This window comes from Leopardus geoffroyi, chromosome B3, assembly GCF_018350155.1.
Source record: "Leopardus geoffroyi isolate Oge1 chromosome B3, O.geoffroyi_Oge1_pat1.0, whole genome shotgun sequence".
NCBI lineage: Eukaryota > Metazoa > Chordata > Mammalia > Carnivora > Felidae > Leopardus > Leopardus geoffroyi.
The window spans coordinates 115474200-115497947 of record NC_059337.1 but is presented as its reverse complement, the minus strand read 5'-3'; the positions used below and the strand labels follow the sequence as shown (position 1 = coordinate 115497947).

The following is a 23748-nucleotide window of genomic DNA, read 5'->3' as shown; positions in this document are numbered from 1 at the left end:
TCTTTTCCCTCCCACACAGAGGCAGTCGGGGACCCACCTGAGGCAAGTCCGTCTCCAAGGAGGGTGCTAAGGATCACCAGTGGAAGGAACACTCCATGTCCCGCGGAGGCCACGGCCAACGCTGAGGTGCTCTTTGGTGTTATCCTGCCATGGCACATCTTTTATCCGTCCAAGTTATTTTAAAAAGAAAAAATTTAAAAGCCAGAAGAATTCTAAAGTCAGCCACGGGTAGATTTACCTATAAAAAAAACAAACAAACAGAAAACAAGGACACAAGTGAAAACTTTGGCCCTAAGTTAGCTGCAAGTAGGCACTGTAGCAAGGAAGCCATAATCACATACAAAATGCTAGTAACTGAATTCCTGCTGCCAGAAGGGACAGGCACATAAGTGGCTTTTCAACTCCTATGTGGGGAAATGCCGAGGCCTGCAGCACGCTGCCATCAGTGTCAGCATCTAGGAGCCAGATCCTCGCTCTAGGACAAGGAGACCAACACAAGCTCACCTGGAAATCTGTCAGACATGGCAGAACTTTCAGCAACTGCCCAGGATCTGCCCCCACCGCCTCCAACAGAGAAGAGGAGAGAGAGGCAGCTGTTGACACAGATGCTACACCCCTGAGTCAGGCTTTGCCTTTGCCATTTGGACTCAGAGCGAGTTCAACCGACCGAAAGGAAAAAAAAATAGAGAACACGTGTCTTAAAGGGAGAAATACACCGCCTAGAGAAGGAATGCAGCTGCGGGAGCCAAGGGCCCACGGCTAGGCTTGCTCAGCTGCCAGAGGCCGGATGAGCCCCTGAGGATCTGACGCTGACTCCACAGCCATGAATCTCAAAAATGGACCAATTACTCCAGGCTCACCTGACACACCTGTGACCCCAAGAGGCCACACTTGCTGGGTGTCCCTGACAAGGACTGGGAGAGGATGGGCTGTGACTGTTAATTAGCACCCCCACCCACTCTAGTTCAGACGATGACTTCAGAAGAGTAGGAACCAGGGTCTTTAAAAAATATATGTATCAGGGGTTAAGACTTTAAGGGATTACTTTCTACAAGCCTTCAGAGAAGCAGCTGAGTTGATGATGATACATTATGATATGGGCCCTATTACATTTTAGTTCAGCCATTTGATTTTATTTACCCTAGTTTATAACAAGTATTCCAAATAATAAGATTATACTCCCTTTTTAAATTCCATACACACCTCCTTCTCCATTAATAAGGCTTTATGTAAATAGATAAGGGAGCCTGCCATCTACAACCCTAATAAAGGATGCCTCTGAGACTCTGCCAGGGATATTAAACAGACCTGCCTTTAATCCATGTCTGAAGCCTTGACTCAGGCCTACATCCCCTTCTAAAGAGAGTTACTGCAAACAGCAACAGGAGCTACCTCAGCATGAAGGAAAAGCAGCTAGCAGGGCCTTCAATGAGCATGAGCTAGCCACTGGGTCCTTACTCACTACCCTAAATAGCTGTGACTATAGCAGTCTTCTGTCCACAGCTTTTACCCAGACTCCAACTTGAGCCTTTAAAGCTGTAGAAAAGGGATGGTTCATGAAGAGGTCTAGGGGTGGAGTCTGTAAGTGACCCAAAACAGTACACAAAACCGTGTGTGTGTAAATGTGTGGAATGTGTATATATTTATGTGGCTAAGGACAGCAGAGTTAGAATGCCAGAATTCCAATCTGTGTCCTCTATTATGACCATGTGGCCAAATCACTCTCTTAGCCTCAGTTTCCTCATCTGTAAAATGGGAGCAGTAACCATATGTCTTCATTGGTTTGATGTAAGGATTAGGATCAGACAAAGCACTTGGCAGTTCCTGGCACTTTGCCAGTACTCAGTAAATACTGCCTGCTGTTGCTGTTGTAATTAGTAATAAGGCTGAGCTGCAGAGACCTTAGAGGTCATCAGGCTTTACCTCCTCATTCAGCAGATGCCAAAACCCAAGGTCAGAAGAGGTTCAACAATATGTCCAGTTAGCAATGGGTGCTGTCATTTTTGATTCATCCACAGCAGGTATTTGTACCAGGCAGTCATCACCCCCTGAAGGCAACATTGAGAATAACACCTGGTTGGGCCACATTACAGCACGTGCACAACAAATATTTCTATAGTGAATGGATGGGGCTGGATCAGAGTGGTGCTTAGGTGTTCTGTGCACAAGTGAAGGTAACAAAGAGAGACTCCCCAGAGGAGGTGATGCTGACTGCTAGTGCATATGTTTAGTAAAAAAGAAGATACCAAATACAAGTGGAACAGAACAATGGGAGCACAGCACGCTTGGCAGAGGCTAGAGTTAAGGGCTAGGCCAAGGAGGTTAAACTTTACCCTGAAAACCATGTACAGCTTAGATGATCATAAACAGAGGAGTTAAAAGACCAAATTCATTTAGGACGAGCACTGTGGCAAGGATTTTAGAGGAGGGGAAGTGGGGGGCATCAAGTGGTAAAGGATCTTAAATGTAGCATCATTAATGTGGAGCTCTTTCGAGGGCAATTTGACAATATCTGTCACATATTCTCTAACCTATCAGTTCTACTTCTAGAATCCGTCCTCAAAAATCGCATGAGCAATGATATAGATGCAAGATAGCCACTGAATTCTTTGTACTGGCAAAAGACTGAAGTGAGGCAAGTTAAACAAGTGGTCATACACACACCTAACAAAATACCATGTACTGGTCTAAAAAGAGTCAGGCAGGAGGTGCCTGAGTGGCTCAGTCGGTTAAGCATCCAACTCTTGATCTCAGCTCAGGTCTTGATCTCAGCGTCCTGGGTTCAAGCCCCGTGATGGGCTCCACGCTGGGTGTGGAGCCTACTAAAAAAAAATTAAAAAGAACTAGGCAGGTCTAGTCTGTCCTCATATATGAAATGACTTCCACAATCAGTACATGAAGAAAGCCACTTGCGAGTCTGCATGTATTTTTAAAGGGGATACACACACACACACTCTTGCATGCCATGAAAATCTCTGCCTGGAATGATGCACAAGAAATCGGTAGCTAATAATTGCCTTCAGGGTGGAGAAGTGAGCAATTAATAGGGAAATAACTCGTTTTTCGTCATATGTATTCCTTTTTAATGTCCTTGAGTATACTGTACCTTGTGCATGCATTACCTATTCAAACAGATAAAATGTAAAATAAAATTAATGTAGCCACGTGTTCCAGTAGACCACCTGTCTCCTCCCTCAACATACGGACTGATGTTCAAATAAACCTGATTGCTCCTCCTGCCAGGAATATAGTCACTCTTAGGGCTCAGCACAAGAGTCGCCTGGAGGAATTCTTTTCTGACACTTCACACCACACCCATCTCCAGTAGGACTAACCCCCTCTTATTCCCAAAGTGCTAGGACTGTACCTCTAACAGGTTAATGCGTCTACATGTTTATCTGTCTCACCTCACCAGACACAAAGCTCCTTGAAGGCAGTGAACAAATGCCTGCCAAACTCATGAATACTGTGGGGAGGAGCCAATATAGAATTAGGAAAAAGATACACAAATAGGAGCTCCTGTTTTGTCTTATTTGAGAGAAACAACGGACTCCTCCCCCTGACTTAAGCAGCTCCCTAGGCCAAAGGACCAATTCCACCACGAAGCCTAACACCTGATCAAGTGCATGACTGATGGGGTAGTGACGATGGGGGCTTTGCAAAGAAGAGAAAAGATGAATAGAGAATAGAGGGTAGTCAGTGGGAGTGTTTACTTGCAAGGCTAAGCCAAGAGTTAGTGCTTCAGAAACAATACAGAGAAAAGCGAAGCCCTGTGACCCCAGGGTATTGCTCAGAATGGGAGAACCTGTCTACTGTGGAGAAAAGGTCACACTATACATATCTAATCATTTTAAGAAGGCATCTGCTTTAAACACAGAATTAAAAAATAAAATAAAACCTGGACTGGAACTGTGGCTTTAGAGCAAGTGAAAAGAAAAACATTTCAGAAAAAATTAACTAGATATTCATTATCCCTAGAGAAATACATGGAGGAGTAGGAGGAGGGGAAGGGGAAAGAGGAGGAAGAAGAGGAGGAAGAAGAGGAAGGAGGAGGAGGAAGAGGAAGTAGAATCTGGTTGTCTGGGCTGGGGGAGGAAGGAATGCGGAGTTAGTGTTTAACAAGTACAAAGTTCCGTTTTTGCCAGATGCCAAGAGTTCTGGAGACGGACGGCGGTGATGGTTGCACAACAGTGGGAATGCGCTTAATGTCACTGACCTGCGTACTTACAACTGGTTTAAGATGATTGATTTCATTTTACGTGTATTTTACCACAAAAAATATTGGAAAAAAGTTATGATTAAAGAGGAGCCTGGAACTAAGCCTCGTCTTTAAAGATGGCACTTATCCACCCTCACAAGGCATGTCACATTTAAACTTAGAGGTAAGAAGAGAGAAGAAAGAAAAGAGAAAGCCTGAGGCTGCATGTCAGTCCCATCTCTGCCACTAAACAGCTGGCTGGTCATGAAGGCTCCCTGGCTTCCATCTGCACATCTAAGAAAGGCTCTACGGTCTCTCTCAGCCACAGAATTCTCCAAACATCCAAGCTTCTCTGTGTATCACACAACCCTTCCTCCAGCAGCCAGTTTCCCCTCTAAAATATGGGGTGTAGAAGAGTCATGGAAAGTCTGCACTCATCCTTTTCTGATAATCTTTCCTGGGACCACGGCTGCACCCCAACAGTGTGTGGTAGAAAGAGACCCCATGAGCTAGAACGTCAGCCCCTCAAGGTCAGTGTCTGGTCTTTCCCCCTCAGTGAACTCAGAACATTAAAAGCAGGGTGACTGTGCTCTGCTGAACGTCATGAGCACTCATTTCCTGTTCAAAATGATCCTCTGTGACGATCCATGGCTCTGATTTGGGGAAGCCACTTACCTCATTTTTGCCTCTGTTACCTCATTTCTGCCTTGTTTCCTCATCTATAAAACGGGGTTGTTGCTTGCTTTAAATATCTCCCTACTCTCTAATGAGGCTCAAAAAGGACAAAATACGAAGGACAGCTCTATAAACTGAAAAGACTCAGGTCCTTCTGTCTACAGTTCTGGCCTAGAAGCCAACACAGCAGAGGTCTGAGAAACTGCTCATAAAAAATGACGATGAAAACAGGACAGGCTTCTGGAGTAAAGGACAACCTATAACATGAACCCAAAGTTCACGTGGTTTGTGTATCGTTGCCATAGATGCTTCCAGGTTAACCAAAGAGCCTGGAAAGATTAAAGGTGTCCTGAGAGTCACCTTCAAAAATGGCTCACAGACTAGGGAAGCAGCAGCACCAGGTGGGGCCAGCCATGAAACCACCACAGCACCCTGTCCCCAAGACAGCTGAGGGCCCAGACCTCCTCAGCCCATGTGCCTGGTTGCCTTGGGGCCTACCCCTGGAGAATGTCACAGTCCTCCTGGAGTGGCAGGGTCATGTCACACTCTACTGATCTCTCCTTTGTGAGACAAGAGTCCTGACTCTGTCAAGGTTGGCTCCCAGGTGCTAAGTAGGTTTCTCTACAGTTGTAGGAGATCAGCCTCAGTCTCCATGTAATTGTCAGGACTGATTATTTCCTAAACTATGACCCATCTCTCCATTAGTTAAGAGAGGAAACTAGATGGGTAAAACCAACAAAATCCTTTTCTTGCCTCAGATCTAGTTGGGAAAGAAGATGGTGGTAGTAGACAGTCCGGAACAAGAAAGTCTGGTTTTTTTCCATGAACCGACTTCACCAACCCCAGTGCTGCTACGTGACGGTGGAAGACAAAGAATAGTTCATGAAATGTGACCAGAATTTAACCAGTTAATTACCTTTCAGAGTGTAAAGATAGGAAGTCCTAACTCTGCAAAGTCCAAAGTCTCCCAGAGGGTTTGATAAGAGAAGTGGCTAACGTGCCAGGGAGGCCTCTCTTCCTGCTCCCTTTCTTCTCTTCCATGTCTCCCCCACTTCCCTCCCACTCACCCTGAAATAGCTAGGCCACGGCAGCAAAAGACATCTAAACGTTTATCAGATCCTAATGCTTCCCACTCTTGCTTCCAAAATGAAAAAATGAAGTTACTTCTAGATGTCTTTAGTTTACTTTTCCCCCCTGTGACTCCTTCCAATCTTGCTAACCCCTGTATCTTCCCCTTCCTTTTGTGCCACTAACATGTGAGGGCCTCAACAGGCACAAACTCTTCTACTGGACTCGAAGATCCGTGACAGCCAGAACGGTACCTTATCCATTTCCTTTTCATCTCCAGCTCCAAAGCCCAAAAGACACAGTCAAACTCGTTAAAATTCACCTCCTAGAAATACCAAAATAACCCTCAGCTTTCCTCATAAGCCACCTAAACCAGAATAGGGTAGGTGTTAGCAGTTTTTCTGAATCACCTTGATATTCTTTGTATCCTTGTCTGGCTTCTCCAGAAGCTACATCCTCTTGTTGTCACACTTTCCCCCTACCGTATTCATCAGGCTGCAGACAGCAGGACATCAGCAGACACACTGCCCCCACCCCCATCCTAAGCCTTCTCTTTAACAGTCTCCAACCTAACAGCAGAAGGACTGCAGCATGGACCTGAATGCATAAGAGAGCTCTGGGTCCCAGCTCCACCAACCAGTCATTCTTCCTGGTCTTCAGGGGGTGGGCCTGGATGATCCCCGAATGCCCTTTCAGTTCTAAGGAATCTGCAATGTCTTCTAGGGAATAGGAGGGGCCCAGGAATATTTCCTCCAAAAACATAAGTAAACAAAAGTACTAACTGGAAGGAACAAATGTTAAATCCTTCCTCTATGTTCTGCATGAGGAGTCCTCTCCCCCTTCATCTTCCAAGACCCATCCTAGCATCTGTCTCCCTCTGCACTGCAGCAAACTCAGGAAACTCCACTTTCCCATTTAGAGCTTAATCAATCCATCAGCACATTTGTATAGGCCATTTGTACACAGTGTTCCTAAAGTGCTTTCCAAAAATAACAAATGTCTGACAACAACAACAAAAAAACCCAGCCTCCACGTGTACATGTGCACGCACACACATGTGCACATACACACACAAGCATGCACGCGCATGAGACACAGCCTGCATCACACACAGGGACCACTGCAGAGCTGTAGGGGCCCAGAGAAAAGAGAGAAGGACTGAAGAGAACAAAATAACACACACAGACTCAAGACAGGACAGAAAAAAAAGGAGGGTGAAGGCAGAGTGGCTGTGAGCAGGGACTTGGCTCAGTCAGTAAATTTCCGACCCTGAAGGCAGGAAACCGCTTCTTCTCTAGTCCCAGCTTCACCAATAACTGATGGGCTGAACTAGGACAAATCACACCACCTCCCTATGCCTCTGTCTCCTCATAAGTAAAATGAAACAGTTCAACTAAATATTTGTCAGGCAGACTGGGATGGTGGAAAGATTCTAGCAGACTGGGCCAGAATCTCTGCTCTGCTTGGATATTATTAGTGGGGTGATCTAGGGCAAATCATTCAGTTCCCATCTATAAACTGGATACACAATACCCACTTCATTGGGTTGTTGTGAGATGGAAATGAGATAAATGTGAAGGATGCAGGATGGTGTATGGAACAGTGGGCACTCAAATCAGTGCTGGCTAAGGCCCCTTCCTGCTCTGACCAGCTCTGATTGAGCAGCCACTGGATTCCTAAAGGGCACTGTTTCAGCTGGGCTGGAAACATATGCCCTGAGACTACGCTCAAAACACAAATTAGTTTAGATGAAAGAACTGCCAACAGGTGAACCTCCAAGGTTCTCCTCCATGAAGTTCTACAAATCTATCTTTGGGGGTGCCTGGGTGGCTCAGTCGGTTAAGTGTCTGACTTCAGCTCAGGTCATGATCTTGCAGTTCACTGGCTCGAGCCCCACGTCGGGCTCTGTGCTGACAGCTCAGAGCTTGGAGCCTGCCTCAGATTCTGTGTCTCCCTCTCTCTCTGCTCCTCCCCCACTCACGCTCTGTCTCACTCTTTCTCTCTAAAATAAACATTAAAATAAAATTTTTTTTTTAATTTTTTTTTTCAACGTTTATTTATTTTTGGGACAGAGAGAGACAGAGCATGAACGGGGGAGGGGCAGAGAGAGAGGGAGACACAGAATCGGGAACAGGCTCCAGGCTCTGAGCCATCAGCCCAGAGCCCGATGCGGGGCTCGAACTCACGGACCACGAGATCGTGACCTGGCTGAAGTCGGACGCTTAACCGACTGCGCCACCCAGGCGCCCCAAAATAAAATTTTTAATAAAAAAATAAAAAAATGTATCTTTTAAGGAATTTAGCACTCCTTCCTGCAAAATTAAATAATTATGTATGTGATTATACTAAAGCAATATTTGTGTCCAGGGGGACACAGGAGTTTTCTAGTCTGAGCGTGTAGTAGGGAAGGATGAGGCACCGAGCTTACATGTTTATTACATATATACACACACTCATTACCTCACTAAATAGGTGCCATTACCCCTCTTCTACAGATAAATGAAATCCAAGGGGCCAAAAGTCTATCCTTCTCTGCTTTCCTACTGCAAAGGGCTCCCTGTTTTTTTGTTGTCCAAATACAAGATAAAATTTAGTTGCATCAATTGAGCCCATAAACATGGAAGGCCCTTCTGAACCCAAAGCATCACTGCCTGAGCAATGAACGGGACAACCAATCATATCCCTCCCCAAGGCCTGCTCAGTTACTTAACTGCTGTATGTTGCATACACTGCAGATAATAAATTCCTGCAGAGACCACCAACTCTGCCTCTTTCTGTGCCACAAAGCACTCAACGTTTACTTGTTCACTGAAGGAGGAAAAAAGATAAACCCAAAAGACATAATTTGTGTAGGAAATAAAAGATGGCAAAGTCTCAACAGACATAAAACAGGAGGGGAAAGGGGCATAAATCCTGAAGTTTGGGCCAGGTAGCAAAACAAATGCTTGGCAGAAGGGGCTGTAATTGGTTCATAGACCCCAGAGACGTATCTATGTGTCATCATACCCCTCTGTTTGGTTCCTATCAGAGCTAAGTGGAGCAGGCTTCAATACCCACTGGACAAATAAAGTCTGGGAAGCTGATCTGCTAAATCTGACTTCTTATGGCTCGGTGTTTGCAGTGACTATACTGCAATTCAGCAAATATTTACTGGCTGTCTTCAGTGCAAGGCTTGGGTGATCACAGAAATGAAGTGCAGCACAGACATGAATTCCCCACTCTCAAGGAATTCACAGTCTACGTGAGAGGAATTATAAGCTTATCTATATAACACCATGGAAGTGTTATAAGAGCCCAATAAAATGTCTATTTAAAAAAAAAAAGTGCTATGAGGGGGCGCCTGGGTGGCTCAGTCAGTTAAGCGTCTGACTTCAGCTCAGGTCATGATCTCACAGTTCATGGATTCAAGCCCTGCATCGGACCCTGTGCTGACAGCTTAGAACCTAGAGTCTGCTTCAGATTCTGTGTCTTCCTCTCCACCTGCCCCTCCTCAGCTTGTTCGTTCGTTCTCTCTCTCAAAAATAAACATTAAAAAAATGAACAAAATAAACAAAAATCAAAAGTGCTATGAGAATGCAGAGGAGGTAGGAACAGTGACTTCTGAGTGGGAACAGGGGGAGGGGGAAAAGAAAGGTTGAACTGGACCGTGAAGCTCATGCACATACCTAGTGAGCTCTCAGGACAGATTGCATGCGCAGTGCTAATTATAAAGAAAGACAAAGAAATGGAAGAGCAATTCACCAAAAGGATGGCAGAGAGAGGAAGACCAAAAGAAAAAAAAAAAAGTGGTAATTTTGTCTGCCAGGCCCCACTGACTGCTGTCTGGTAATGAGAAATAAATACCTATGTATATACCTTCAATCAAGATATTTAGGCTCTAGGATTGCAGTTTCCAAAGTACTCATAGCTGTGCAGGAAACACCTCCTCCAGGTCAAAAATAGCAAACCCAAGAGAAATGCCTGATGCAGTTATATTTACTTTTTACCATCTCTGTGGATCACTTCCCAAAGGCCTCCAAATGGGATGGTATAAACAGGTCTGTGTCACTTCCTGGTTCTCAGGCCTTCTGCTACATTCCCAGTCAGTCTGGGAAGGCTGCCTATTTAAAAATAAACTTTAAAAAACTCACCAAAACCCTAACTCTAAACCATCCTTTCCTCTACTTCGTTCAATTTCACTAAAACTAAAAGGGACTGAATAAGAAACGAGACACAAATGACCACAAAGAATGAATTCTCAGCTCAAAACAAAAATATATGCTGAGTTCAGAGTCAGGAGATTTGCATTCTACTCATGTTCTGCCTGTAACTGGAAAATTTGACCTTCAGTAAGCAAGATGCTTCATCTTTCTGTACAATAGCTGCTTCAGCATACTTAACTCCAATGCAGCTATTCATTTGCTCTGGACCTCAGTTTCCTTATCTATAAAATAGCACTAATAACAGCTACCTCATGGGTAAGTATTATATGGGGAAATGCATGTAAAGCACTTAACATAATACCTGGAACTTAGTGAACTGTCAAACATGTTAGGTATTCTAATTATTACCAGCTATCATTATTACTATTGCTACTTTTTGAAAACATGTCAGGGTTGGGCTAGATGACTCCTACCTGAAGAGCTTCTCTGGCTCCAAAATCCTATGATTTCTTTTTTTTTTTTTTTTTTTTTTGAGAGAGAGAGAGAGAAAGAGAGGGTGCCCAAGTGGGGCAGAGGGAGAGAGAGAAAGATCTTATTAAGCAGGCTCCACACTAACACAGGACCTGATCCCATGACTATGGGTTCCTGACCTGAGCCGAAATCAAGAGGCAGACACTCAACCGACTAAGCCCCATATGATTAAGTCATTGTCTCCATTTCTTTTTTCTTTCTTTCTTTTTTTTTTTTTTTTAAGAAAGTTTACTTATTTATTTTGAGAAAGACAGAGAGTGCAAGTCGGGGAGAAGTGGAGAAAGGGGGACAGAGAATCTGAAGTGGGCTCTGTGCTGACGGCAGAGAGCCAGATGCAGGGATCAAACTCATGAACTGTGAGATCATGACCTGAGCCAAAGTCAGACACTTCACTGACCGAGACACTCAGGTGCCCCACCTTTTCTTTTCTTTTCTTTTTTTTTAAGGGGCTAGATGAAAAAGAAAATAAACTTGGTAAAGCATTATAGTTACAAACATATCCTCAGCATTTATGTTACAAACACTAGGATACTATTAGGAAATCCATCAGTGAGTGCAAGGAGGCATACTACCCTCCCCAATGGAAAAGTCTTACCTATTCCTGCATTAAACCCATAGCATGTGGCAAGTTCACCCACAACACACTGCCTCTACTCCCATGAACACCAAGGACAATGCCCTCATGAGCCACTACAGTCTGACTTCACCCACCTCATCTTTAACTGATAGCAGCTCCTTAGAGTAGCCCTAAAAGATAGCACAGTGGCCAATCCACCCATTTCTAATAATGACTAACCCTTCCACAAAGTGTTCCTGTTTTAAATTAAAAACTGCCTTCTCCTTAATAGAATTTGAATGTGGCCAAAAGTCAGATGCCCTTCCCAAAAGTTAGAGTGTAATCAGAGGTATTCAGCTTCATGAAGGCCAAAGTGCTAGCTAAATTATAATTAAATTCAGATGAAATTAATAAACTTTTTCTCTTATTTATTCATTCAATGTTCATGATGTGCCAAATGCTGTAGAAGATGCCAAAAATAGGATGGGGTGACTGAAAACAACAATAAAGGATGACGCCAAGGTTTTTGGCCTAAGTGATGGGGTGACTGGTGAAAGCCACCAAAGGAGAAAAAGAACACAGGTGGAGGAGCAGATCTGGGGGACGAATGTAATGAACTGAGTTCAGGTAATTCTTGGATATGCTGAATTAGACACTTCAAGGATATCCACGTAGAAAGGTCTAGCAGGCAAATTGGAAATAAGCATGGTGCTCGCTTTGGCAGCACATATATTAAAACTGGGGGGCGGCTAGGTGGCTCAGTTGGTTAGGTGTCTGACTTCAGCTCAGGTCATGATCTCAGTTCACGGGTTGAAGCCCCGCGTCGGGCTTTGTGCTGACAGCTCAGAGCCTGGAGCCTGCTTGGGATTCTGTGTCTCCCTCTCTTGGTGTCCCTTCCCTGCTCGCTCGTGCTCTCTCTCAAAAACAAACATTTTTAAAAAATAATAAAAAAAAAATTGGAATGATACGGAGAAGATTAGAATGGCAGGAAATGAGCATGAAACTCTGCAGAGCGCTTTGAGCTTGGAGTTAGCAGCCTATAAGTGATGGCTGAATACATGCACAATAGATGGACTCACCTAAGAGAGAAGAGAGTCAAGGACAGAATCCTGGGAAGAACACTAACTTTTTAAAGGAACATGTCAAGGAAGGACAGCCCACGAAAGACACTCCAAAAGTACGAGAAAACCAGGGCCTATGCATCAAAATGTCAAGGGAGGGACAGAGAGATTCAAGGAGGATGTAGGGGGAGTTGGCAGTGAAGGTCCACTAAGATGAAGACTGGTCTTGTCACAAGATGCTTGGTGACTTCATCAAGAGTAGTTTCATTAGAGTGGTGAGGGCAGATCATGCTGATCTTAACATGAATCCAAAGTGACAAAGTGGACACAATCAGGGCAAAAATATTTGAGCGAAGAGCTGGAAAAGAAGGGAGAAGAAAGACTGGAGGATGGCTAGAAGGAATTTATATCTTTTAAGCTGTACCTTCTCAGTTAGCCCAAGGATTTTAGTTAAAATTCCTGAACTGCCCAGACAGCTTGGAGAACCCCCACAGAGAGTGTCTCTGAACTAACACTCCCGCATGCCATGATTGGCCAAAGCTAGGGAGACACTGGGGATGAATATTAAAGAGCTGCCTGCTTCCTTAATGTTCAACTGCAACAAAAGAGCCTCTCCACTTCTACCCCAAAACTGCTACATCTGTAAGGTTCCTGAGAGAAACAGTCTACCTAGTAGCTGAGTCAGAAGCAACCTTTCCTAGTGTCTCTCAGGCCTTAAGATTCTGCATAAATATGGTCCCACTTTCTGCCATTTTCCTCTTTTCTACTCACATGCCACCTGAGTATTTTCCCCTGAGGTTCTGGTGCAGGCTCAGGATTCTAGGAACATGTTCTTCACTTCCATCTACTAAAGCTTAACAGCCCCAATCAGGTACACACTTAAGCTGTACAAGACTCCAAATGTTCTCCATCTTGCGTAAATTCCAAGAAGCCTCTGAATCTATAACCAAACCATGACTCTTCCTGTCCTCTCCCTCACAAATTACCCAAACTTCCTGTAAGCTGTCAAGGTTGGACTGTGAGGTTCCAAGCAAAAACAAGAAGCAGGAACCTGCCTACTGTTCCTTCCCCTTTGATTAGTCCCACATCCCTGCCCCCACCTATACCCTCCACCAAGGCCTATAAGCTCCAGTTCTAGCTCCAGCCATACTTCTGGTTCTCTACATGCGGAGCTCTAAATCACAGCCCGAGAAGAAAGGAATCTAATTCACAACAGATATTTCCTTAAATCTCCAAACACAGACTCCAAAAGTAATCTCAAATTAGTCAAAATTCAGGCAGAGGTACCAAACAAAGAACTTCATAAAGTCCAGGTTACATCCTGGAAGATGTTAAGAGGGATTATGATAAACACAGCAGACAGAAAGAAATATCATAAATTAATGAGGGAGGGAATCTGGTATTTCCCTCCAGACAGGCATCTGGACTCATTCCTAACAAATATCTTTCTTAAGGAACTTACTGACTTCATTCAACACCTATATTGGGTACCTACATATTCTAGACTCCATGAAAGGCACAAAGATGCGGAAAAGCATATGCCCTAAAAGAGATAACAGTCTACTGGGGGAGGTAAGACACATACAGAGGTAGAAAGTGAGAACACATAGGTGATATACAGCCCAAATGTCAAAAACAAAACACAGAAGTAAGCTGGAGCCCAGAAGAGGGAAATGAAACTGTTAGTTACAGGATCAATCAATGTGGATTTTAGAGTTACACAAAAGTGAGCTCAAATCCTGATTCTGCCTCTTGCTTCTTACAGGTCCTAGGGGTACCACTTTATTGTTGTGAGTCTCTATTTTGTCATATGTAAAATGGGGAAAACAACACCGAATGCTTCACAGAATTTCAAAGAGTCCATGATTCACACATATAGGATCTGGCACAGAGTAAGCCTAAGTAAGATGGAAGAGCCACTGAACACGGAGAGTTAAAACTCCTCCCTTCCCCACACAAGGCTCTCTGGAGATGGCTATCTGGCTAACTCACGCATACACAGCTGGGCACCTACTGTTTGTTCATGGATTGTGCCTATTAGTTCAACTAGCTGCCCAGGTTAAATGGGAGCATGGTCAGGAGGCACAGGAAGGAGGCTCAAAGTGTGTATAGATGTGCATGTTTGTGCCAGGATAACACCTAGAAGTGCACCCCCAGCTTTCTGCTAGAAAGTGCAGCACAGGTAAAATTACAGATTGTGCCATGTATAGCCTAATACTGAACCATGCTATTCTCTGGATGCAGGTGTTCAATAAATGTTTGGCAAACTAACATGATCTGAATCTGAGTAAAATTTGTCTTGATGGATCCATTTTTCAACAAGCAAACACAGGAGGGAAAAAAATATCCAAGGTTGGAAATTAGTCTGAGGGACTTCTACCTCTAGTCATGATGGAATAACAGAGACTAGATTTACTCTCTTTCCTTAAACAACTAGAAAGCCAGATTTAATATATGAAATAATGGCTTTCAGACATTTAACAATAGGCAGCACAGGGCAGTGATCCTTGAAACGCAGTGAACCCTACTAGTGCCCTAGCTAACCCCTCTCAGGAGTTTCCAGAACACAAAGCAGAAAGAAGAAACATGAAAGAGTTCAACAATCTCAGAGTTAGAGACAGAGTTGGGAGTGTGGGGAGACCAATGTGGCTAGAATTTGCAGGGCAAAGTAACTAAAAATAAGGAGCCATAAAGAGAAAAAGCCCCAGAGATCTGAAGAGAGAACCCCTTGAAACTTTGGCTGAGTACTCATCTGTGCATGTGTATGAGGAAATTAGCAATGCTGGGGAAAGAATGAACGGAAAGAAGTAGGTGGCATAACCCCCAGAGTTCACACAGAGCCAGAAATACTCATGTTCCTACCGGCCAAAGTGGAAAAATGTCCTAACAAACAGGGCATCAGATGGAATCTTCAGAAGGGTTTGGCCTTAGTAATGGGGCCATCCTGGCCCCAGACTAAAGGCTGTTCTGGACCCAATCTAACAAAGCTAAAAAGCAGGCCTTGAAATGAAAGGATCGAACAATTTCCAAGTAACTGAACTGTTTCTGAGAACAAAGCCCAAAAGCATTTAAAGGAATATAAATAGTTCCAGCACCCACAATAATAAAACTCACCATGTTTAGCTTCAAATAAAAAAATTAACAGGAATGCAAAGAGGAAGAAAAATATGACCATAACTAGAAGAATAATGAAACAAAAGAAACAGGCATAAAATTGACCTAATGACAGTGGACAAGGATGTTAAAATCTCTATTATAAATATTCTCCATGTGTTCAAGAGAGAAAAGGAAGGCATGAGCATGATGAAAGAAATGGAAGACATAAAAAAGACCCAAACTGAACTTCTAGAAGGAAAATATACAAATATCTGAAAGAAAAAGATATAGGATGGGATTAACAGATTAGATACTGTAGAAGAAAAATTAATGAACTCAAAAACACAGCAATAGAAACTATCCAAAATAATATATACAGAACACAGCAGTGGGACACTATCAAGCAGCCTAACATAGATATATATGTATCTGTATGTATACAGATTATATAATCACATAACGTGTGTGTGTGTGTGTGTGTGTGTGTGTGTGTGTGTGTGTGTGTGTATTTACTGGGGATGGGGTAGGTAGACACAAAAAAATTTTCAAGAAATGCCAGAAATTTTTCCAAATTTAATGAAAACTATAAACCCACAGATCCAAGAGCTCATCAAACACCAAGAAGAAGGACAAAAAGAAAACACAGGGCACAACATAATCAAAATGCTGAAACAATGATAAAGAGAAAGTGTTGGAGCCCTTGGGTGGCTCAGTCAGGCAACTGACTCTTGATTTTGGCTCAGGTCATTATCTCACAGTTTGTGGGTTCGAGCCCCACATCGGGCTCTGCACTGACAGAGCAGAGCCTGCTTGGGATTCTCCCCAACCCCTGCCTTTCTCCTGCTTGATGGCTGACTGATTGATAGAGATATAGACAGATAGATAAGAAAGTGTCAAAAGCAGCCATGGCAGGTAGGGGAATGAAAGACATACTGCGTTCAGAAGAACAAAGAATTTGGGGTGCCTGGGTGGCTCAGTCAGTTAAGCATCCGACTTTGGCTCAGGTCACGATCTCAGGGTCCACGAGTTCAAGCCCCGTGTCGGGCTCTGTGCTGACAGCTCAGAGCCTGGAGCCTGCTTCAGATACTACGTCTCCCTCTCTCTCTGCCCCTCCCCTGTTCATGCTCTGTCTCTCTCTGCCTCAAAAATAAATAAACATTAAAAAAATTAAAAAAAAAAAAGAAGAACAAAGAATTACAGCAGGTTTATTATTAGAAACAATGCAACCCAGGAGGCAATGGAGCATCCAAAAAAGTAATGGGAAAAAAGCAGTCTCGCACTGGTCAAGTTATATTGACTTCATTGAACTATGAGGTTCCCATCACCAGTGCTTTTTGTGCCCTGGAGTAACATTTTTCAGGGAGGCCTGTGCTAAGCACAAGATGGGGAGAGGAGGTACTCAGTGGACTTAAAAACATAAGTACAGTATCCTATGAAAAACGAAAAGAGGTAAAGACTCTTTCTTAGGTTCACAAAGGGGCATTTAACCATGTTTTTTTACCTATGTATTCAGAACATGACAGTTCTTACACAGCCTCATGTCAATATTGCTTAACACAATGGTAAAGATGCAAGAAAGGTCTACCAGAGCATTCATCCCAAGCAAAAGAAAATCAAACTAGAAAGAAAAAGTAAATCTCACTAAGGAATGGGTTACCTTAACAGCATCAGGCCTGAGCAGGCCTCCCTCCCTTCAAGTATACCTATGTGCTGGTTAATGTGTCTGATCAGATGAAATGCTTTTTCAGAATGGAAGAATGCTGCTTGAGCAGAAGTAGGTAAGGATAACTAAAGATATGAATGAGAATTACTAAATTCTTAGCTATGTAATCCTTCCCAGAGCAGCAAAATCCCCTCATTAAGTACCCTGGGCTGGCACCACATTCTTCAGAGTCCAGCCTGCAGCTCTACATCTTGGAGGGACCACTACGATGGCAATTTATCTGACCCATGCATTGGCTGGTCTGGTCTCCCCACTAAACTGTAAACTAAACTGTAAGTGCACAGGAAGGGTGGGTCCCCTTTTATGCTTTCTTTGTAACACAGAGACCAACATACACTAAAAAAAAACCCACTGTAGGTGCCCAAGGGGACCCTCCTCCCCAAAATACTTAGTGCCTGAACTAGAGGTTCTAAACTGGGGGCAATCTTACTCCCCTCCGAGGGTATGTGACAATGTCTAGAGGCATTTTTGACTGTTATAACTTGGGGGTGAGGGGATGCTACTGGCATCTAGTGGGTAGAGGCCAGGGATGCCACTTCAACATCCTATGATGTTTAACGAAGAATTAAAGAAAACAAAGAATTACTTGGCCCGAAATGTCAACAGTGCTGCAGCTGAGAAGCCTGGCCTAAGTAAGTGAATGCTGAGCTGTAGTGGATGCCAGCAGACCTGCCTTAGTTGTGCATGTAGTGTAAAATTCCCTCACACCACTACAAAGCCTCTTGTCTTAACACCTGTCCCCAGAACAACATTTTGATCCTCCCAAAGTCCCTAACTTGGGCTTACAATGCCTCAGAAAGAAGAGCTTAGGAGTTCAGACATCTGGCTTTTAACTCCAGCTCTGCCACTAGCTAATTCTGAACATGTCACAAAACTTTTCCTGGGCCCATTTCCTCCTCAATAAAATAGAGGGACTGGAAAAGATAATTTAAGAGTTCTTTCAGTCCTAAAATTCTATTTGAAATGCTAGGTTCAGCCTTACCTATTTATAATGAGCCAAAGAGAAAGGGGAAAGATCCAGTCTTATTGTGAGTATGCACACCCACCCTCGAAGGACAGAGGTTCTTATACTGTGGAAACCAAACTGGGCCAAGGGAAGCTCCAGAGAAGCCAAGAACTCAAGCATGAGGGAGGGAGGGATGTGGAAAAGGGCTCTGTCAACACTGGAAGGCCAGCTCAGGCCCTCAGGTTTAAAATTGAAAGTCCTTGCTAGCCTCCCTCCTGCCTTCCCCACATCAATCTTTTTAATCAGTGTTAAGAGGAGGAGGAGGAGGAGGAGGCTTACTATTCAAATTATGGGTCTTTGAACAGCAGCACTGGTGGAATCTCAGCCTCTATCCCTGATCTCCTGAATCATAATCTGCATTGTAATAAAGTTCCGCAGGTGATTCCTACACTTGTTAAAGTTTGAGAAGTCCTAGTTTAGGGTATATTGCCCTTCTGTTCTCTGCTCTGTCACCTCTTCACTTGGTAAAGACGACTTTTAAACTCTGTCCACATTCCCTCCTAATGCCTCCTCCTGGCACAGCTTGTGCACATGTGTGCATACACACACACACACAAAGACACACACACACACACAACCAGTTCTGAACGTCCAAACCCAGAGTCGTCAAGAGTGATGAGGATAGGTTACTTTCTCTTTGCCTCTTGCTTATGTCCACACAAGGCCAGAAAGAGGCAAGGCTTACAGCACAAGCAAAATTAGAGCTTTTGCAAGTGACTCAGCCCACCCCTGCTGTTCAAAGATTCCCTGGGAGGAGGGATGGAAAACAGGGTGGTGAATCCAAAGGTACAAACTCCAGGGGCACCTGGGAGGCTCAGTTAAGTTTCCAACTCTTGATTTCAGCTCAGGTCATGATCTCACGTGGAGCCTGCTTGGGATTTTCTGTCTCCCTCTCTTCTCTCTGCCCCTCCCCTGCGCTCTCTCTCTCTCTCTCTCTCAAAAGTAATTTAAAAAACATTTGGAAAAAAGCAAAAACAAAGGTAAGAGTCTCCTCGTTTACATCTGAACACAGGCCAACAGGAGTCCAAGGTTTCATTTCTAAAGTTTGTTTTTTGTTTTCTTTTTTTAAAAATTTTTAACATTTATTTATTTATTTTTTGAGAGAGAGAGAGAGAGAGAGAGAGCGAGCGAGCATGTGTCAGGGAGGGGCAGTGAGAGAGAGGGAGTCACAGAATCCAAAGTAGGCTCCAGGCTCTGACCTGTCAGCACAGAGCCCAACACAGGGCTCGAACACACGAACTGTGAGATCATGACCTGAGCCCAAGTCGGATGCTTAACTGACTGAGCCATCCAGGCCCCCCTTTTTTGCTTTTTTCTTTTTGCTGCTGCTGTCTCATATTACATAAAGATTCTTGGGGGCTCGGGCTAAAGGGCAAGGCACACGCACAGAATAAACAGAAACACAGCAAGGGTTCTCCGAGCAGAGTGGTGGGGGCAGCAGCTGGAACAAAAGCAAGACCTCGATGAAGAGTAGTATAACAGAGCGCTTGAACAGAAGACAGAGTGTAGAGAGAAGGGGGGCTGGACTCGGCCATGTAGTCAGTGCAGTGAAGGAGATTAGGTTGCTACTCACCCCTCACCCCACCCCCCTGTCACCGGCAGCAGATGGCCCAGCCCCAGGCAGCTGGCAGAGACAGCAATCTGCACGTGCCTGCCTGCCCCTCCTTCAAGGCTGCAGATGGGGAAGAGCAGGACAAAGTCCAGAACCATCCCAGGTCAAAGCAACACCTAGAAAGAGCACCCCCAGGGTGGGGTGGCAACATCACTTAATGCTTTGCTACAGTGAGATGAAAACTTCAACTCTCAGCATTATCCAAGGTTCTCCTGTATCCACATACAACATCAGAAAGAGGGCTTGGTGAGGTGGGGAAAAGCCCACCTGAGTGCACTGGGTGTGTTGGGCTAGGAGAGGTCATTTTATCATTCAACATTTGTTGGGTATATACCACATTCCAGGCACTGCACCAGCCAACTGAGGCATAGTGGCGAGAGCAGACAGTCTCTGCCCTCAGGAAGCACAAGGAAAAAGACAGTAAGACATTGGGGTTAAGTGCTGAGCACAGAGAGATATGGCAGCACAGAGGAGGGGCACCCCACCAATATCGGGGCAAGCAGCGGTCTAACACCGACTGCAGGAAGGCGCATTCCAGGGAGAGGAGCAGCTTGTGCAAAAGCCTGGAGGCAATAAGAGAATGGGGGGGCGGGGGCACCTGGGTGGTTCAATCAGTTAAGCGTCCCTTTCTTGCTTTCAGCTCAGATCATGATCTCACGATTCATGGGATTGAGCCCCGCCAATGGGCTCTGTGCTAGCAGTGTGGAGCCTGCTGGGATTCTCTCCCTCCGCCCCCCCCCGCCCCGCCTCTCAAAATAAATAAATAAACATGGGGGGAGAAAGAGAGAGAACTCAGTGCAAGTTTTTCTGTCCCAGCCTTTTTTGGCCTCTTGTCACCCTCACCAGGAGCAGACTCATGGGTCCTGGGGATCCTAACACATTATTGTCTGAAGGAACTTGGGAGTCCTCTTGTAAGTCCAATCTACCCATTTTAGGAGGGGAACTGAGGCCTAGAAAGGGGCCACGACTTGCCCGGGGAGATGGCTTGCTGGTGGCTGAACCAGAACTCAGTTCCCCTACCTCTTCACTAAACAGAGTTCTCTCAAATATCCCCCAGTCAGAATCCAACCACTGGGCTCCCACAGACCCAGTGCCAACCCAGCAATGTTCCCCATTGTGTGTGCTCTGTCCATTCAGAGCACTCGGGGCTCGGCTCACATCCTGGCCTCTGCCCAATGAGGAAGTTCAGCAGCATCAGCCTCCAGGAACTCCAATGTGGCAGGAGCACCTCAAGAGAAAACAAGAGTGGCTGCCTGCTTCTGCCGGAAAACAGGCAGAGAAGGCACACATAGTAACAATCAAGGTAAGTTGTAGTTTTTGGTGGGTTTTTTTTTAGGGGGGTGGTTGTTAGCAAAAATGGGCCCCCCTTTGGAAATGAAGAAGAGTTGTTTGGAAAATTGGAGGAGACTATTGGCCAACACAGAAACAGAAGGTGAGTCTGAGTGACTGCCAAACCAGGCAAGCTTAACAAAGACGCTCCTACCCAGGGCTCTTGGATGGGTCAGTTGATTAAGCATCCAACTCTTGATTTCTGCTCGTCATGATCTCACAGTTTGTGGGTTCAAGCCCCCAAAACTGGGCTCTGAAGTGGCAGTGCAGAGACTGCTTGGGATTCTTTCTCTCCCTCTCTCTCTGCCCCTTCCCTGCTTGTGCATGTGCTCTTTCTCTCTCAAAGTAAATAAATAAACTTAAAAAAAAAAAAAAAAAAAAAAAAGGACTCTCCTACCCTTTCCCAGAGGAAGCCCATCCCTCTGGCTGGTCACACTAAATGAGCTGTGAGTAGCAGTCATTTCAGGGAAGCTGAAGACCTCCCCGTTGGCCTAGCTGTGGTGGATAGGTCATCAGACAGGGGGCCAAGCCACTGGAACTTCAGGGCACAGCTGCCCTCAGTGTCACCTCAGTATCTGCCTTCAATAACACTTGTTCTATGAAGGTCCCCCAGCCTCCAGCCTGCCACCCACCCACGATGGATCAGTGTGTGCAGAGTGGAAGTACTTATTAGCTTTTCGAGTGTAACCCTCCATAGAATTTGAATAGAAGGCACAGTTATTCAACTGCAAAGTAGAATTCCTCCTCTTCTAACAAAACAAAGATGCATGCCAAGGACCAGCTAGCTGGTGAAAAGTGTGGAAAGAGGCTAAGCAGCACTAGAGTTATGCCCATTTACTAACCTCATCTAGACCCTGGCAAACCTCACCTCCAAGGCCTTGAAACATCAGTACAATGAAAACATCCTAATGATCAGATCTCTTTCCTGTCCCAAATGTCCTTGGATGCTGCCTCTGAACCCACACCCAAGTACGATCCTGGCCTTGAGTGGCAGTGCCAGCCCAGGACCCCAGACACGGATATTCAGGGCAAGGATGTGGGCTGCCAGAAAAACTGACTTTCTCAGGAGCTGAAAAGAAATGTTTGGTCTAGTACAACAAAGGGACCGTAATGGGCACCTCATGTCCTAAACTCTTTCATATCTGCTACAAGGAACCTCTGGGTGGAGGGGGGCGGGGGGGCGTGTGTGTTTTGGGGTGTCTGTAGCCAGACTTCCTTTTTGTCCACTCAAACAGCAACCCTTAAGAACTTGCCTTCCTGAAAGACAAATGCAGTTCGTTTCCAAACATCACTGAGAGAACTTCTTGTTTTCTCTCTCTGCTTTTTAAAACAGATGAATACTCCCCTAGGGAAAAAGCAGCTGTAAATACAGGAGAGGGTAGAAAAAGAATCCTGCTATGAGTTCCAGAGGAACCATTATACTATTGTAAAAAGCATTCTCAAAAGAAACAATACACCCAATCCAAACAGAAAACATACAACTTCATACGAAGTACTTCTCTAAAATATAAACTTCAGGCAGATGATTTCTCTATACTCCAAGGCTGTTTCCTCCTCTACTCAACACCAAGACCTTCGCATATAAAGTAAGTTAGTGATTTTCTTCCCAGGAGACTTGGAAAGAAGCAGCTCACAACACAATCAGTGTACCTGCTACTGAATGCCTATCACCACCACCACCACCACCACCACCACCATCAAAGGGCTAAATTTCATTACCAAACTGCTACAGAAATTTAAGCAAATTTAAGCCATTATGTTTTTACGCAGACTGAGACCACGTATTTACTAGCTGAGAACAGAATGGGAAGAAGGAATAAATCGGAGACAGGCAGCCCGGCTTCTCTACTTTTTACCTTCCAAAAAGAATAGCAGTTTTCAAAGGCTCAGAATTCTGGGAAATTGCCCACTGGCTTATTATACCCCTCCATCACAACAGTAATGAGGCTGCCACCTCGAAGCCCATTTGCCAAAAATAAAAGATCTAAAGAGGTGTTTCAGAGAAAGTTTGTGAGAAGAAAATTCAAGCTGGTTTTATTTTCATATAAGCTACAATTAAATGGCTTTGCCTTTGCAACCGCACTTCCTACCTAGAATTCCAGTAAGTTTAGATGTACCCTGTAGACTTAAACTGGATTACAGGGAATTCAGCTAGCTAAAACTGGTCCCAGTCCACAGATGTCATTTACTAACCTATTTCACAGTCCTGGGTGGGTCTGAGAAATAAACTGGGGATTGAGGAGGGGGTCAGCACTATGCTTACAATTCTGCCCAAATTGGAAAAGGAAGACACTGCTTTCAATTTCACACAAGATTCGAATATTAGCAGAAAAAATGCAACACAACCCTGTAAGCCCCATCAGTGACAAAATATTTATATTTGCAGAATGCATTCATATCCCCAAATTTCCCAGAGAAATCAATACAAATCCCATTAACCACAAATAAATCAAACGCTGAGTCCAACAGGTTTGTTCATTGTTGCCCCTAATTATCTGTTTCCTTAAGCCATAAGCTTCCCTATGGCCCGGCATCTTTTACCCTCCTTTTGGGAAGATTCACCACACAGGCATCTGGCCTCAGAATTCCCCAAGAATCCTGGTGGCCTTCTAGTATGAACACATTTTCCAAGTGAACCAGGATTTCAAGAGAATCTCAGAATGAGACAAACTCTTGGGGGACAAGCCTGACCCTTCTGCCTTTGCCATTTTCTCTCAGGTCTTAGAATCCTAGAACTACTCCTCGATGGTC

At 44.6% G+C, this 23748-nt stretch overlaps 1 protein-coding gene across 4 annotated transcripts in view; it reads right to left on the bottom strand.

Moving 5' to 3' along the window:
• Positions 1 to 23748, bottom strand: part of SUSD6 (sushi domain containing 6) — a 99433-nt gene that overhangs the window by 52394 nt on the left and 23291 nt on the right. For 2 of the 4 annotated variants that reach the window (XM_045448122.1, XM_045448123.1), the window contains exon 2: positions 38 to 238. The gene's annotated coding sequence lies outside the window, so the exon portion shown is untranslated. Of the gene's footprint in view, positions 1 to 37; positions 239 to 341; positions 459 to 504; positions 612 to 23748 lie in introns of those variants that run through there. The other 2 variants (XM_045448124.1, XM_045448125.1) reach the window with 2 other exon arrangements.